Source organism: Mustela nigripes, chromosome 1 (genome assembly GCF_022355385.1).
Source record: "Mustela nigripes isolate SB6536 chromosome 1, MUSNIG.SB6536, whole genome shotgun sequence".
NCBI classification, from domain to species: domain Eukaryota; kingdom Metazoa; phylum Chordata; class Mammalia; order Carnivora; family Mustelidae; genus Mustela; species Mustela nigripes.
This window is the reverse complement of record NC_081557.1, coordinates 147,143,009-147,153,545: the sequence shown is the minus strand read 5'-3', so window position 1 is coordinate 147,153,545 and position 10,537 is coordinate 147,143,009. Positions and strand designations below refer to the sequence as shown.

At 41.4% G+C, this 10,537-nt stretch overlaps 1 long non-coding RNA gene across 4 annotated transcripts in view; it reads right to left on the bottom strand.

Annotated features, from left to right (window-relative positions):
* LOC132013875 (uncharacterized) overlaps positions 1-10,537 on the bottom strand; it is a 422,962-nt gene that overhangs the window by 24,033 nt on the left and 388,392 nt on the right. For 2 of the 4 annotated variants that reach the window (XR_009403129.1, XR_009403132.1), the window contains exon 1: positions 3,352-3,478. The exons of 1 other annotated variant lie outside the window; for it this stretch is intronic. This is a non-coding gene — a long non-coding RNA (uncharacterized LOC132013875). One more of the 4 variants, XR_009403130.1, reaches the window with a different exon arrangement.

Below are 10,537 nucleotides of genomic sequence, written 5' to 3'. Positions count from 1 at the left end.
ATATGGTTTCACTTATTTGTGGAGCATAACAAATAGCATGGAGGACATGAGGAGTTAGAGAGGAGAAGGGAGTTGGGGTAAATTGGAAGTGGAGGTAAATCATGAGAGACTATGGACTCTGAAAAACAATCTGAGGGGTTTGAAGTGGCGGGGGGTGGGAGGTTGGGGTACCAGGTGGTGGGTATTATAGCGGGCATGGACTGCATGGAGCACTGGGTGTGGTGAAAAATAATGAGTACTGTTATGCTGAAAATAAATAAATTAATTTTTAAAAAATTTAGTAGGAAGAAGTAGGCTCTACCATTGTTTATATGAAGTCTTTAATAAAGTGAAAAGAAAATTAAAAAAAAAGAAGGATACCAAAATCACGGCCTGTTCTGTGACAAAAATCCCAGATAGACACAGTGTCAGAATGAGTTGAATTTTCTCAGAATACCAGAGACACTGAAAAGGGATATTTCTTAAGGTATTCATGGAGTGAGAAGAGCAAGAAAGTTTAGGGCTTTTAACAGAAACCGTAGAGAAGTACACAGACAGGAGCCAAAAACAGCACTTGCCTCTCCGGCACATACTTGTGTTTGCTGCAAATGAGAAAGGACTTTTAATGAAATGGGCAGCCAGATCCAGTACAGATCCAGTCTGAGAACCTAGACTCAGGCAGCTCAGGGACAGGAGATGTGTTTAGACCACCTGGAACCTAATGGGATGGGTGCTGATGGGGAATGAGAAAATAAGAAAGAAGTAAGTAAATGAGTAAGCGATTAAAGTTTTTGTTTACTGGTAGCTGAGTGTGAGGCCACAGTGACACGAGGCAGCCACATAATGGGTTGGCTTGGGAAGCAGGAACGTCGGGGTTTTGTTAAGAGACTTCGAGTGTTGAAAGCAGGCATAGGCAGCCCCACCCTTTGGTGATGGCCTGACTACATCTGGAGGATTGTCTCCCATGCTGTGACCTACACTTGAAGAGGGACAATGAGTAACTGGAGCACATGTTTTTGTCTTGAAAGAGAAAAAGTTTAGGGAAGATGGACAAATGAATCTGAGTCACTTCTAGTGCTGAGATTGGCCCCTGAAAATTCCCTCCCCTACCCCAGCACTGCCCTTTTCTAGATGATGTCAGCAGGTTGGGTCCAAGGACCCAGAGGGGATCCTGCAGGACCAGCCAAGAGGGTCCTTGGCTTCCTGCAGGATGGAAGTCAAAGGTGAGACAGCAGGAAGTGAGAGCAGAGTTTACTGAAGAAGACATATAGAGAGAGTGTAGCTACAGACAGAGCATCTGGTAGACTTGGAAAGGAGATGAGCACAAGTCTTGATTTTTGTCAGGGTTTGGGGTTTTTATTGAGGACAGTGGTTGGGTGGACATGTCCCCTCAGGCAAGCAGCAGCTGGTTAGAACCAAGAGAAGAGCTGGGTGTTATTCTCTGGAGCTAGTGGGTCTTGGCATCCAGATGTCTAGTGCTACTGGTTTGGAATATGCATATGATAGCTTCCTTTGGTCATTCTCACCTGGTCCTTGGCTAGATGTTATCTAGTCTAAAAAAATCACTAACTCCTTATCCTTTATTAAGAGGACATACACTATTTGCATTCTGAAGCATGTGCAAAATCGAGTTGGCATGCAGGTCCTGACAAGAACAGAAGCAGGAAAAGGAGCAAAAAGCAGATTTTTATGGAGTCCTTCAGTTTCCCTATCTCACTAAGATTGATCAAAATAATGACTTGTCCTCCAGGGCTGATCTCTGGTAAAGAGGTGAGACTTGGGGCTTTTGGGTGACAGAGGGCCCAGCTTTAGGCCTGGACTGGCCTAGGAAATGCCAACCTGGCAGGTCTGAGCCAAAGAAAACCCTGCCCAATGTTCACTGCCACCCACCAAAGGACCAGAGGCAAGTTGCTTTTTCCTGCACCTCATTTTACTCATCTGTAAAGTGGGGATGATAATGTCTACCTCAGGGGACTCTGGTGACGATTAAGTAGGGTAACATTTGTAGAGAATTTAGCCCAGTTCTTGACATCTGGTATGACCACGTCAATGGAGAACGGCAAGAAGCAGGCATGGAGACATTTTATTTTGGCAAAAGACCACCCTGAGCTAGTCCACTGACCCCAAAATGGGGAGATGGCCCATCAAAAGCATCTTCTGCTACCTAATGAGCAATTTCTACCTGCCAGGTTCATATCAACTCTCCTAGAGGGTGGAGTCACTCCCTGCCACTACAGAAATGGAGAGAGGGACGACATTTTCAGCACCTACTCACCCGCTCCGTCTTGGTATTGATAATTAATAAGGCCATGTGGCCTGCGACCTGGCCCTGAAATCCTCAGCATTACCAGGATTCACAGAGACAGGATGGAATTGCAAAACACTTAGATACTGACCAAGCCCTAAACTTCGAGGGACCTTCCTGACTACTAACTCGCCCAGGTGCACAACAGAAGTAGACGAGGCAACATGGCACCAGGACCTGGGGCACAAGGGCTCCAAGTGTTAGGCCCACCATGTCCTAGACTCCCTGGGCTCCAGGAAGGAGCTGAGCCATTCCAGACTACGGGGTGGGGTGGGCACAGGACACCTATCCCTTCAAAACAGAAGGGCTCCACGGCTCTCTTGGATGCCAAGGAACTATTATAGAGTAGCATTTTAATGAACTAAGTGTAAATGCATTAAAAACACATGGAATAAATGCTCCTTGAAATAAACATCGGTTTAAAAAAAAACGAAGAGAAAAGCAAATGCTTTGGCAAAACACATTTTAGGTTTTTTTGAACCCCAAATACTTGAAAACTGTTCAGGCAATCTTACTCAATTCAGAGTGCTGTTTAGCTCTCCCATGATGACTAATAATACATACAAAAGTGGGAAAATGCAACATATTTCTCTAGTCCTGGCATTTCCAGAAAAACACAGACCAACAGAAAGATTGTCAGAGAACATTTTTAAAAATGCTTAAGAAATGAAGGCTTTGAATTTTGTAGAGCAATGAGAGGCGTTAAATACGTGTTGAGTAATTAATGTAAGACAAAGAATTATTAATTTAAATGCTGAGATATATAGTTGGGCCCAAACACTGAATGTGAATGCTTGTGAATCAAAAAATCACTACTAATCTTATTTACAAAAAACAACAAAACAAACCAAAACCAAAACCAAAACCAAAACACAAACCTAAAACCAATCAACCAAACAAGCAAACAAACCAAACAACAACAATAAATAAAAACACAACCCGACTCCTTACCAATTAGTTTTGTAGTCCCAGTCTTGTGCACTTGAGGAGAAAGTGAAACTACCAGAAGGCGGGAGAATGGAGGCCCAGGGCACTCCTACCCACCATTTGTTCCACCAGGGTCTTACCTTGACTGCCAGGCCTAGACATTTTGTTACATTCTGAGCCCAGTCACCCTAAGGTCCTAGGTGTCCTCCAGCTGCCCTCATTCTGCCTTCTGCCATTTCCCACCACTCCAAGAGCAGACTTCCCAACAGGCACGCCCTTTCAGATGGCCAGCAGCTCAGGTTTAGTTAATAAGCAAGGTGCTTGCTGACAGGGGCTGACCACCTCCTGGAGGCGTTTGCATTTTAATAGGGAACTGTTAAAGAATGCTGGGAGTCAGGCTGGGTATTAGAGAAGGGAGCTCTCTCCATAGATCCTAACACCAGAAAACTAGCCCTGCCTACCCTCTCTGGACTGGAGCACAAAATCAGCATTTCTCTTCACCCTGCCTGGGCTGGAGATCAGTGCCCTAGGTAAAGTGGGCACCTGTGGACAGCAGGATCCAGAATCTGCTTCTATAGGATGAGATGTCAGCCCTGGCTTCTGAGGAACCAAAGAGGAGTCACTCATGGGAGCCACTTTGGAACACCTCTGGGCCAGACTCTGCCTCAACTTGCAGGTAGAGGTTACACGTAGTTCCCAATCTCTAAGAATTAATTCTTTGAGGACCAAGCAGATCCCGACAGAGAAGCTGGTTCTGCTTTGGGTCTTGGGTCTTGAAGAGGTCTTGTCTTTCTTGGGGCCCAAAGTACTCCCTAGGGGTTGCCAGTGGCCCATTCCCTCTTCTTTCACCCCTCCCTCATCATCATGCATGAGTCTGGGGGCTTTTTCAAATGATAAAATTAACGTGATTTCATTTTTGAAGTTTTTGAAATTATAAAAAGCACAAGAAGGAGCCAGAAATCACTGATAATGTCAGCATTCTTGGAATCACAAAATTAACCGATACTTTATGTTTTTCTCATCTTTACTCTGTACTTAGGGATCTAGTTTTAATAATGACTATATATATATACACACACATTTATATACATATGTACATGTATAAGTATACATATATATAGTATATGTACATTTTTATTTTGTATATTTTCCTCCCCTTTTATCATGTTACAAGAATTTTCCCATTTTAAACATTCTTTGAAAACATTATGTTCCATAGAATAAAGGGTAATAATAATATAAAAAAATAGAACTTTTTGATGTGTTTAGGTTTCCACAAACTCTTTATTCTCTTTATTAAACACTCAGGCTGGTTGGAAGGAGACTTGTAAAACCAAAAATCTTAAGCTTAAGGAGCTTGCACTGAGTAATATATAATGTTTTAGGATAATGCATCTTAAGGAAGAAGGCTTGAAAGTATTACTTGAAAGTATTACATTTGACATTAATTCCTAGAAATTTGAAACAGTCACTGATTTTCACACTAGCCATTGCTTTGTGACGTATGTTGTCTTCTGAGTATTGTTTTGCAAACCCTGAGGCTATTTTAGGTTAGGGATCTTTAATAGGTGTTCCATAATAGGGAAAAAATTAACAAGTCTTATTATTTTCAGAAGAATTTGTATTTTTCTGCATTGGATGTCAGGATCCCAGGGAACAGTGAGAATAATATAACCAAAAAATATATTTGCTTTTGAGATTCCCCCCCTCCACACACATCTATCCAATAAGCATCTGACACCAGTTTATTTTCTGAGAGGGAAACCCAAAAGGGGAGCTTTTGGGTTTTCTCAATAGTATGGATATAGCCAACTATTTTGATTTCTTTTTTTATGAGTCATTTATTTGAAAGAGAGAGAGAGCGAGCAAGAGCAGTGGGAAGGGTAGAGGGAGAGAGAGGGGGAGAGAATCCTGAAGGAGGCTTCTTGCTGAGCATGGAGCCTGATACCTAGCTCCATCCCAGGTTCTTAGATCCCAGCCTAAATCAAGAGTCTGCCACTTAACCAAATGAGCCACCCAGGTGCCCCTAGCTAGCCACTTTGTAAGACAAAGCTCAATATATAAATTATATGCTTAAAAAAACTTCCTTTAACTCCGTATGGTATTATAACCATGAAGATAAACAAGAATCCTCTGGAAAGCTTGTTAAAGTACCCCAGGCCCCCTATTCCAATTCATGATTTCTGGAGTGGACCCAGGGAGGGTTCTTTTTAACAAGCTACCCCAGGGGATTCTAATATCCAGGGGCCACCCTTTGAGAAACACTGCCCTACAAAATTAAGGTCCAACTCCTGAAAGTCCCTTCTTACTCTGGCTCAACACTGAGTACCAGCATGCTTAACTCCCAACACTAGACCCTTCCATTCTGTCACCCTGGTGAGTCAGTCTGTCCCAGCACACTTTTTTACCCCATGCTGTCAGGTCATCTCTTTTGCCAAGGAAGTTAGCTGTCCTTTTCCCTCTGGGCCTATGACCAAATATCTCGCCCTGTGAAACCTTACTCTGTTATACAGGTAGAACGAATCAGTTCCTTCTTTGTGCTTTTAGAATCTTGCTGCTCTTCTAGACTTATCACAGAATTGCTTACATGTTTCCTTGTCTTCTGATTGCAAGCTCCTATGAGTCCAAGGGCCATATCATCCTGTTATGAGCCTAGTGGTTTCCTGGTGCTCTTCTGAGTACTTTTAATATATGTTTGTTTTATCCTCTGAACATCTCTATTATAATATCGTTCCTATATTGCCGCTGAGGAAACTACAGCTGAGTTAAATAAGTAAGCAGATGAATGAATATTGTGAATACTTACTAGATGTAAAAATTGGGGTCGAGTAGCCGTGGGAACAGAACCCATTTCTTAGGCTTGAGACTTGAGGGACATGTGAGATGATTGTCTATACATCATGGGATTATGAAGATAATGGAACACTGATAGTTCAGGATTTGAAAGAAAATTATTTTCAAACATCTGTTTCAATGTTTTTGGATACATTGTAGAGAAATTCTAGTTTAGCACTATCAATCACCTCATAATTTTTTAAATAGCTATTAAAAAACATGCCATGGAGAGCTTTAATTTATGGTCATATACAACGTTCCTTCAAAACTGGTCTTCTGTTGTTCTGGGCATTTCTTTAGCCAGACTATGGTGAGTGTCCATATCCCAGAGGTATTGGCTTCCTCCAAGTTCTTAAATACATCATTCTATCATTATTCCTCTCCACCTCAGAGTCATCCTTTTGTGGGCCCCTCTGCTCAGAATGTTCCTCCTGTCCTTGCACTGTCAATGCCAACTCATCCTGCAAAGCCCAGATCAAATGGGACCACCCATAACATTTTTAGGGCTCAAAGCAAGAGTGCAAATGGAGGTTCCCATGCTACAGAGAGAAGACAGACTTCTCAGACCCCCTGCAGTTCCACATGAGAATGCTGTGGTATAAGGGCAACAACTCATGGTTTTCTGCTAGTGGCCAAAACCTCATCTCCCTTTTTTCCCCATCCTTCGTTCCTTTGCACATTGTGAAAGGACTGTGAGCAGCCCAGTGTGTACATCAAAGTCTGTGTGTGCTCACACCAATGCAAGCAGTCCCTCCCGCCTCAGTTCCCGACCCAGGAAACCTAGGGTATTCATATTTTGCCTCTTTAGGATGTTAGACACAGATGAGGTCCTTAAGATGGTGATTTAGAGGCTCAGGGAATCCTTAGCATGGTCTACAATGGGAAATATGGGCTCCTCTTGATTGTAGGTCTGGGGACTCTTGGCTAGGTCTATGGGGGATGCTGAGCTAAGGCATCCCTCTCTGAAGAAGCTGACCCTCACCCTCAAACAAGACCAGATTCTCCAGTCAAACTTTCATAGCACTCCAGTTTTTTTTGTAGCACTTACAGTGATGATTAAATGATTCACAGTTTAACGAGTTATGTTTAAATAGCAATATAAAGCCTAACCCCCTTACTAATAAAGTCAGTTTTGCAATCCCAGAACCAACTCTTGTCTTTTTTCACCTTTGTATTTCCATTGTCTAAAACTGTATCCAGCACATGCAGGGTGCTCAACATTATCTGTGAAATGAGTGAATGAAAGGAAGGTTTGCTAAGAGTTTTAGAAATAATTTAGGTCTTTCAAAAAATGTTACACAAACTGTTTTGCCTTGTCTCACATATCTCTATTATTATCACCATCCACAGTTTTACCAAGTAAAAGTTTCAATATTACAGACAATTTTCCAGCATTTTGGTTCCAAAGATAAAGCCCCCATGGGGGATCTGTAAGGATGAAGGGTGTAGAGATTTCCAGGCACAGGCCCACGCAGATTTGTACAGTGTAAATACTATAGATTTACAGAGCATGATGGCAGAATCCCACAACATACAGCTTTTTCTTTCTGAAAAATTACAAAGTTCCCATTGTGAAACTTAAACTGGAAATGAAATGAATAAAAAATATACCCTTCATAGGATTGCATGCAATTCTACTTAGAGATCTTCATAAAATCTTGAGGGGAAAAATCCTTTTTGAAACAAAAACAACTTGGGGTGGTGTTTGAAAATTCAGAAGGCAGCTAGAAACTCTGCCAATGACAACTGTAAGTAATAACATGGTATTAAATTTTATTTTCCATTTTTAAGACCAGATTTTTTAAAAATCAGCAGGTATGTGGAATTATATTTCTAACAGACATTCTGAAAAAAATAATAGTTTTATTTATCTTGGTTGGTACGAAAACCCCAACCTTCCCAGGGTAATGTTTTGATCCACTGAGAGGAGGGATTCTTATGGACAGAAGGCCTGGATGTGACAGTTCTGGGTCTTAGCTCTTTCCAAGGTTTTTATTCTTATTTTCCAGCTGCTGATTAATGGGCAAAAATTATCTTCTAAATCTGAAAATCTGTTCTCACTTGAAGGTTGTTCTGTAATTTTGAATAAACCAGCAGAGATGATATTGTAATTACATCACTTTTCTTCCAAAACACAGTGAGAGATGACAGGATCTTCTCAGCCTGGAAACTGCTTTGGACCATGACCATCATTATTTGCTAAAACCTTTATCCCAGGCCATGGAAATTCAGAGTGCATCTTGAAATGAGCACCTTTCTTTAGAACTTCTAACTCTCTCAGGAGCTTTACCAACCTCTGTCCTGTATTCTCTCTGGGAAAGGGTAGACAGCAAATATTCAAGTTGTAAAAATAAAATCAGTCAAAGCAATACAGGATGTCCTTCATCTGTCCCATGTTCTGTCACCCAGGGCTTTTCCACACGTCTGGCACTTTGGGCCAGATAATCTCAAAGCAAGTTTTCTCCTTTGGCTTCTACTGTATTTTATTGTAGGGGCCACATTTATATATAACACAACATTTACCATTTTAACCATTTTGAAGAGTATAGGTCAGTGGCATGAAGCTGACTACATTCACCTCTTGCAGCCTGACTACATTCACCTCCAACTGGATAGATAACAGTTACTGATCTCCAGAACTGGTTCATCTTTTTTTTTTTTTTTTTTTAAGAAAGATCATCTTTTTGTCTTTTTGGGTTTTTTTAAGATTTTATTATTTGTCAGAGAGAAAGGAGCGAGAGCGAGCACAAGCAGACAGAGTGGCAGGCAGAGGCAGAGAGAGAAGCAGGCTCCCCGCCAAGCAAGGAGCCCGATGTGGGACTTGATCCCAGGACACTGGGATCATGACCTGAGCCGAAAGCAGCCGCTTAACCAACTGAGCCACCCAGGCATCCCTCATCTTTTGAAACCGAAATTTCCTTCCCATTAAACACTAATCCCACAGTCCCTGGAAACCACATCCTTTTTTGTTTTGTTTTTGTTTTAAAGAAGGGTGAGGAGTGGAGGGAGAAACAGACTGTGCTGAGCAGGGAGCCCAATGTGGGGCTCAATCCCAGGACCCTAAGATCATGACCTGAGCTGAAGGCAGGTGCTTAACAGCTTAACTGACTGAGCCATCCAGGTGCCCCTCCTTTTTTGTTTTTTAATCTAAATGTATCTGAGACTTTAAGGCAAAAGTGAAGGTGCAGGGGTGTGTGTAAGAGAGAGAGAGAGAAAAGAGGGAAAGAGAGAGAGAGAGACCATCGTTAAGCCAAAAAGTACTGGCCACTGGATGCTTTCCCTCCCATGCATGTGTTCAGTGTGTCCTGGAGACCAAGCATGTGTTGTCACAACCCCTGGCTTCTGGCCTGCCCAGGCCAGTGTTTACTGTGTAACCTGATGTGGGTTGGTTTTTTAACTCTCCTTCTATTTTCCATGACAGCCTAGATGGATATAGTATTCTTGGCTGCATATTTCTCTTGTTTAGTGCTCTGAATATATCATGCCAGTTCTTTCTGGCCTGCCAGGTCTCGGTAGATAGGTCTGCTGCCAATCTATTATTTCTACTTTTGTATGTTACAGACTTCTTGTCCCCAGCTTCTTTCAGGATTTTCTCTCTGTCTCTGAGACTTGTAAGTTTTACTATTAGATGATGGAGTGTTGACATATTTTTATTGATTTTGAGGGGAAATTCTCTGTGCTTCCTGGATTTTGATGCTTGCTCCCTTCACCAAATTAGGGAAATTCTCTGCTATAATTTTCTCAAATATAACTTCTGCCCCCCTCTCTCTTCTTCAGGGATCCCAATTATTCTAATATTGTTCTGTCTTCTGGTATCACTTATCTCTCAAATTCTCCCCTCGTGATCCAGTAGTTATTTGTCTCCCTTTTGCTCAGGTTCTTTATTCTCCATCATTTGGTCTTCTATATCACTAATTCTCTCTTCTGCCTCATTTATTCTAGCAGTAAGAGCCTCCATTTTTTATTGCATCTCATTAATAGCTTTTTAAAATTTCAACTTGGTTAGATTTTAGTTCTTTTATTTCTCCAGAAAGGGACTCTCTAGCATCTTCCATGCTTTTTTCGAACCCAACCCAGCTTGATAATCATCATTTTGAATTCAGTTCTGACATCTTACTAATGCCCATATTGATTAGGTCCCTAGCCATTGGTACTGCCTCTTGTTCTTTACGTTGAGGTGATTTTTTCCACCTTGTCATTTTATCCAAATAAGAATAGATGAATGAGAGAACAAAGTACTAGAAGGGTAGCAATGACCCCAGAAAAATATGCACTAACCAAATTGGAAGGAACCTGAAACCGGGAGGAGAAGAAAGGAGAAAAAAAAAAATATATATATCTAAATCTTAGACTGGTGAATAGAACAGAGCCACACACTTGATTTTGGGTGTGTTTTGGTCTGTTATAAGAAACTGCCTCCCAAAATTTTAAAGAAAGAAATCTTTATATGTATGTATGTGTATATATATATATATATATATATATATATAT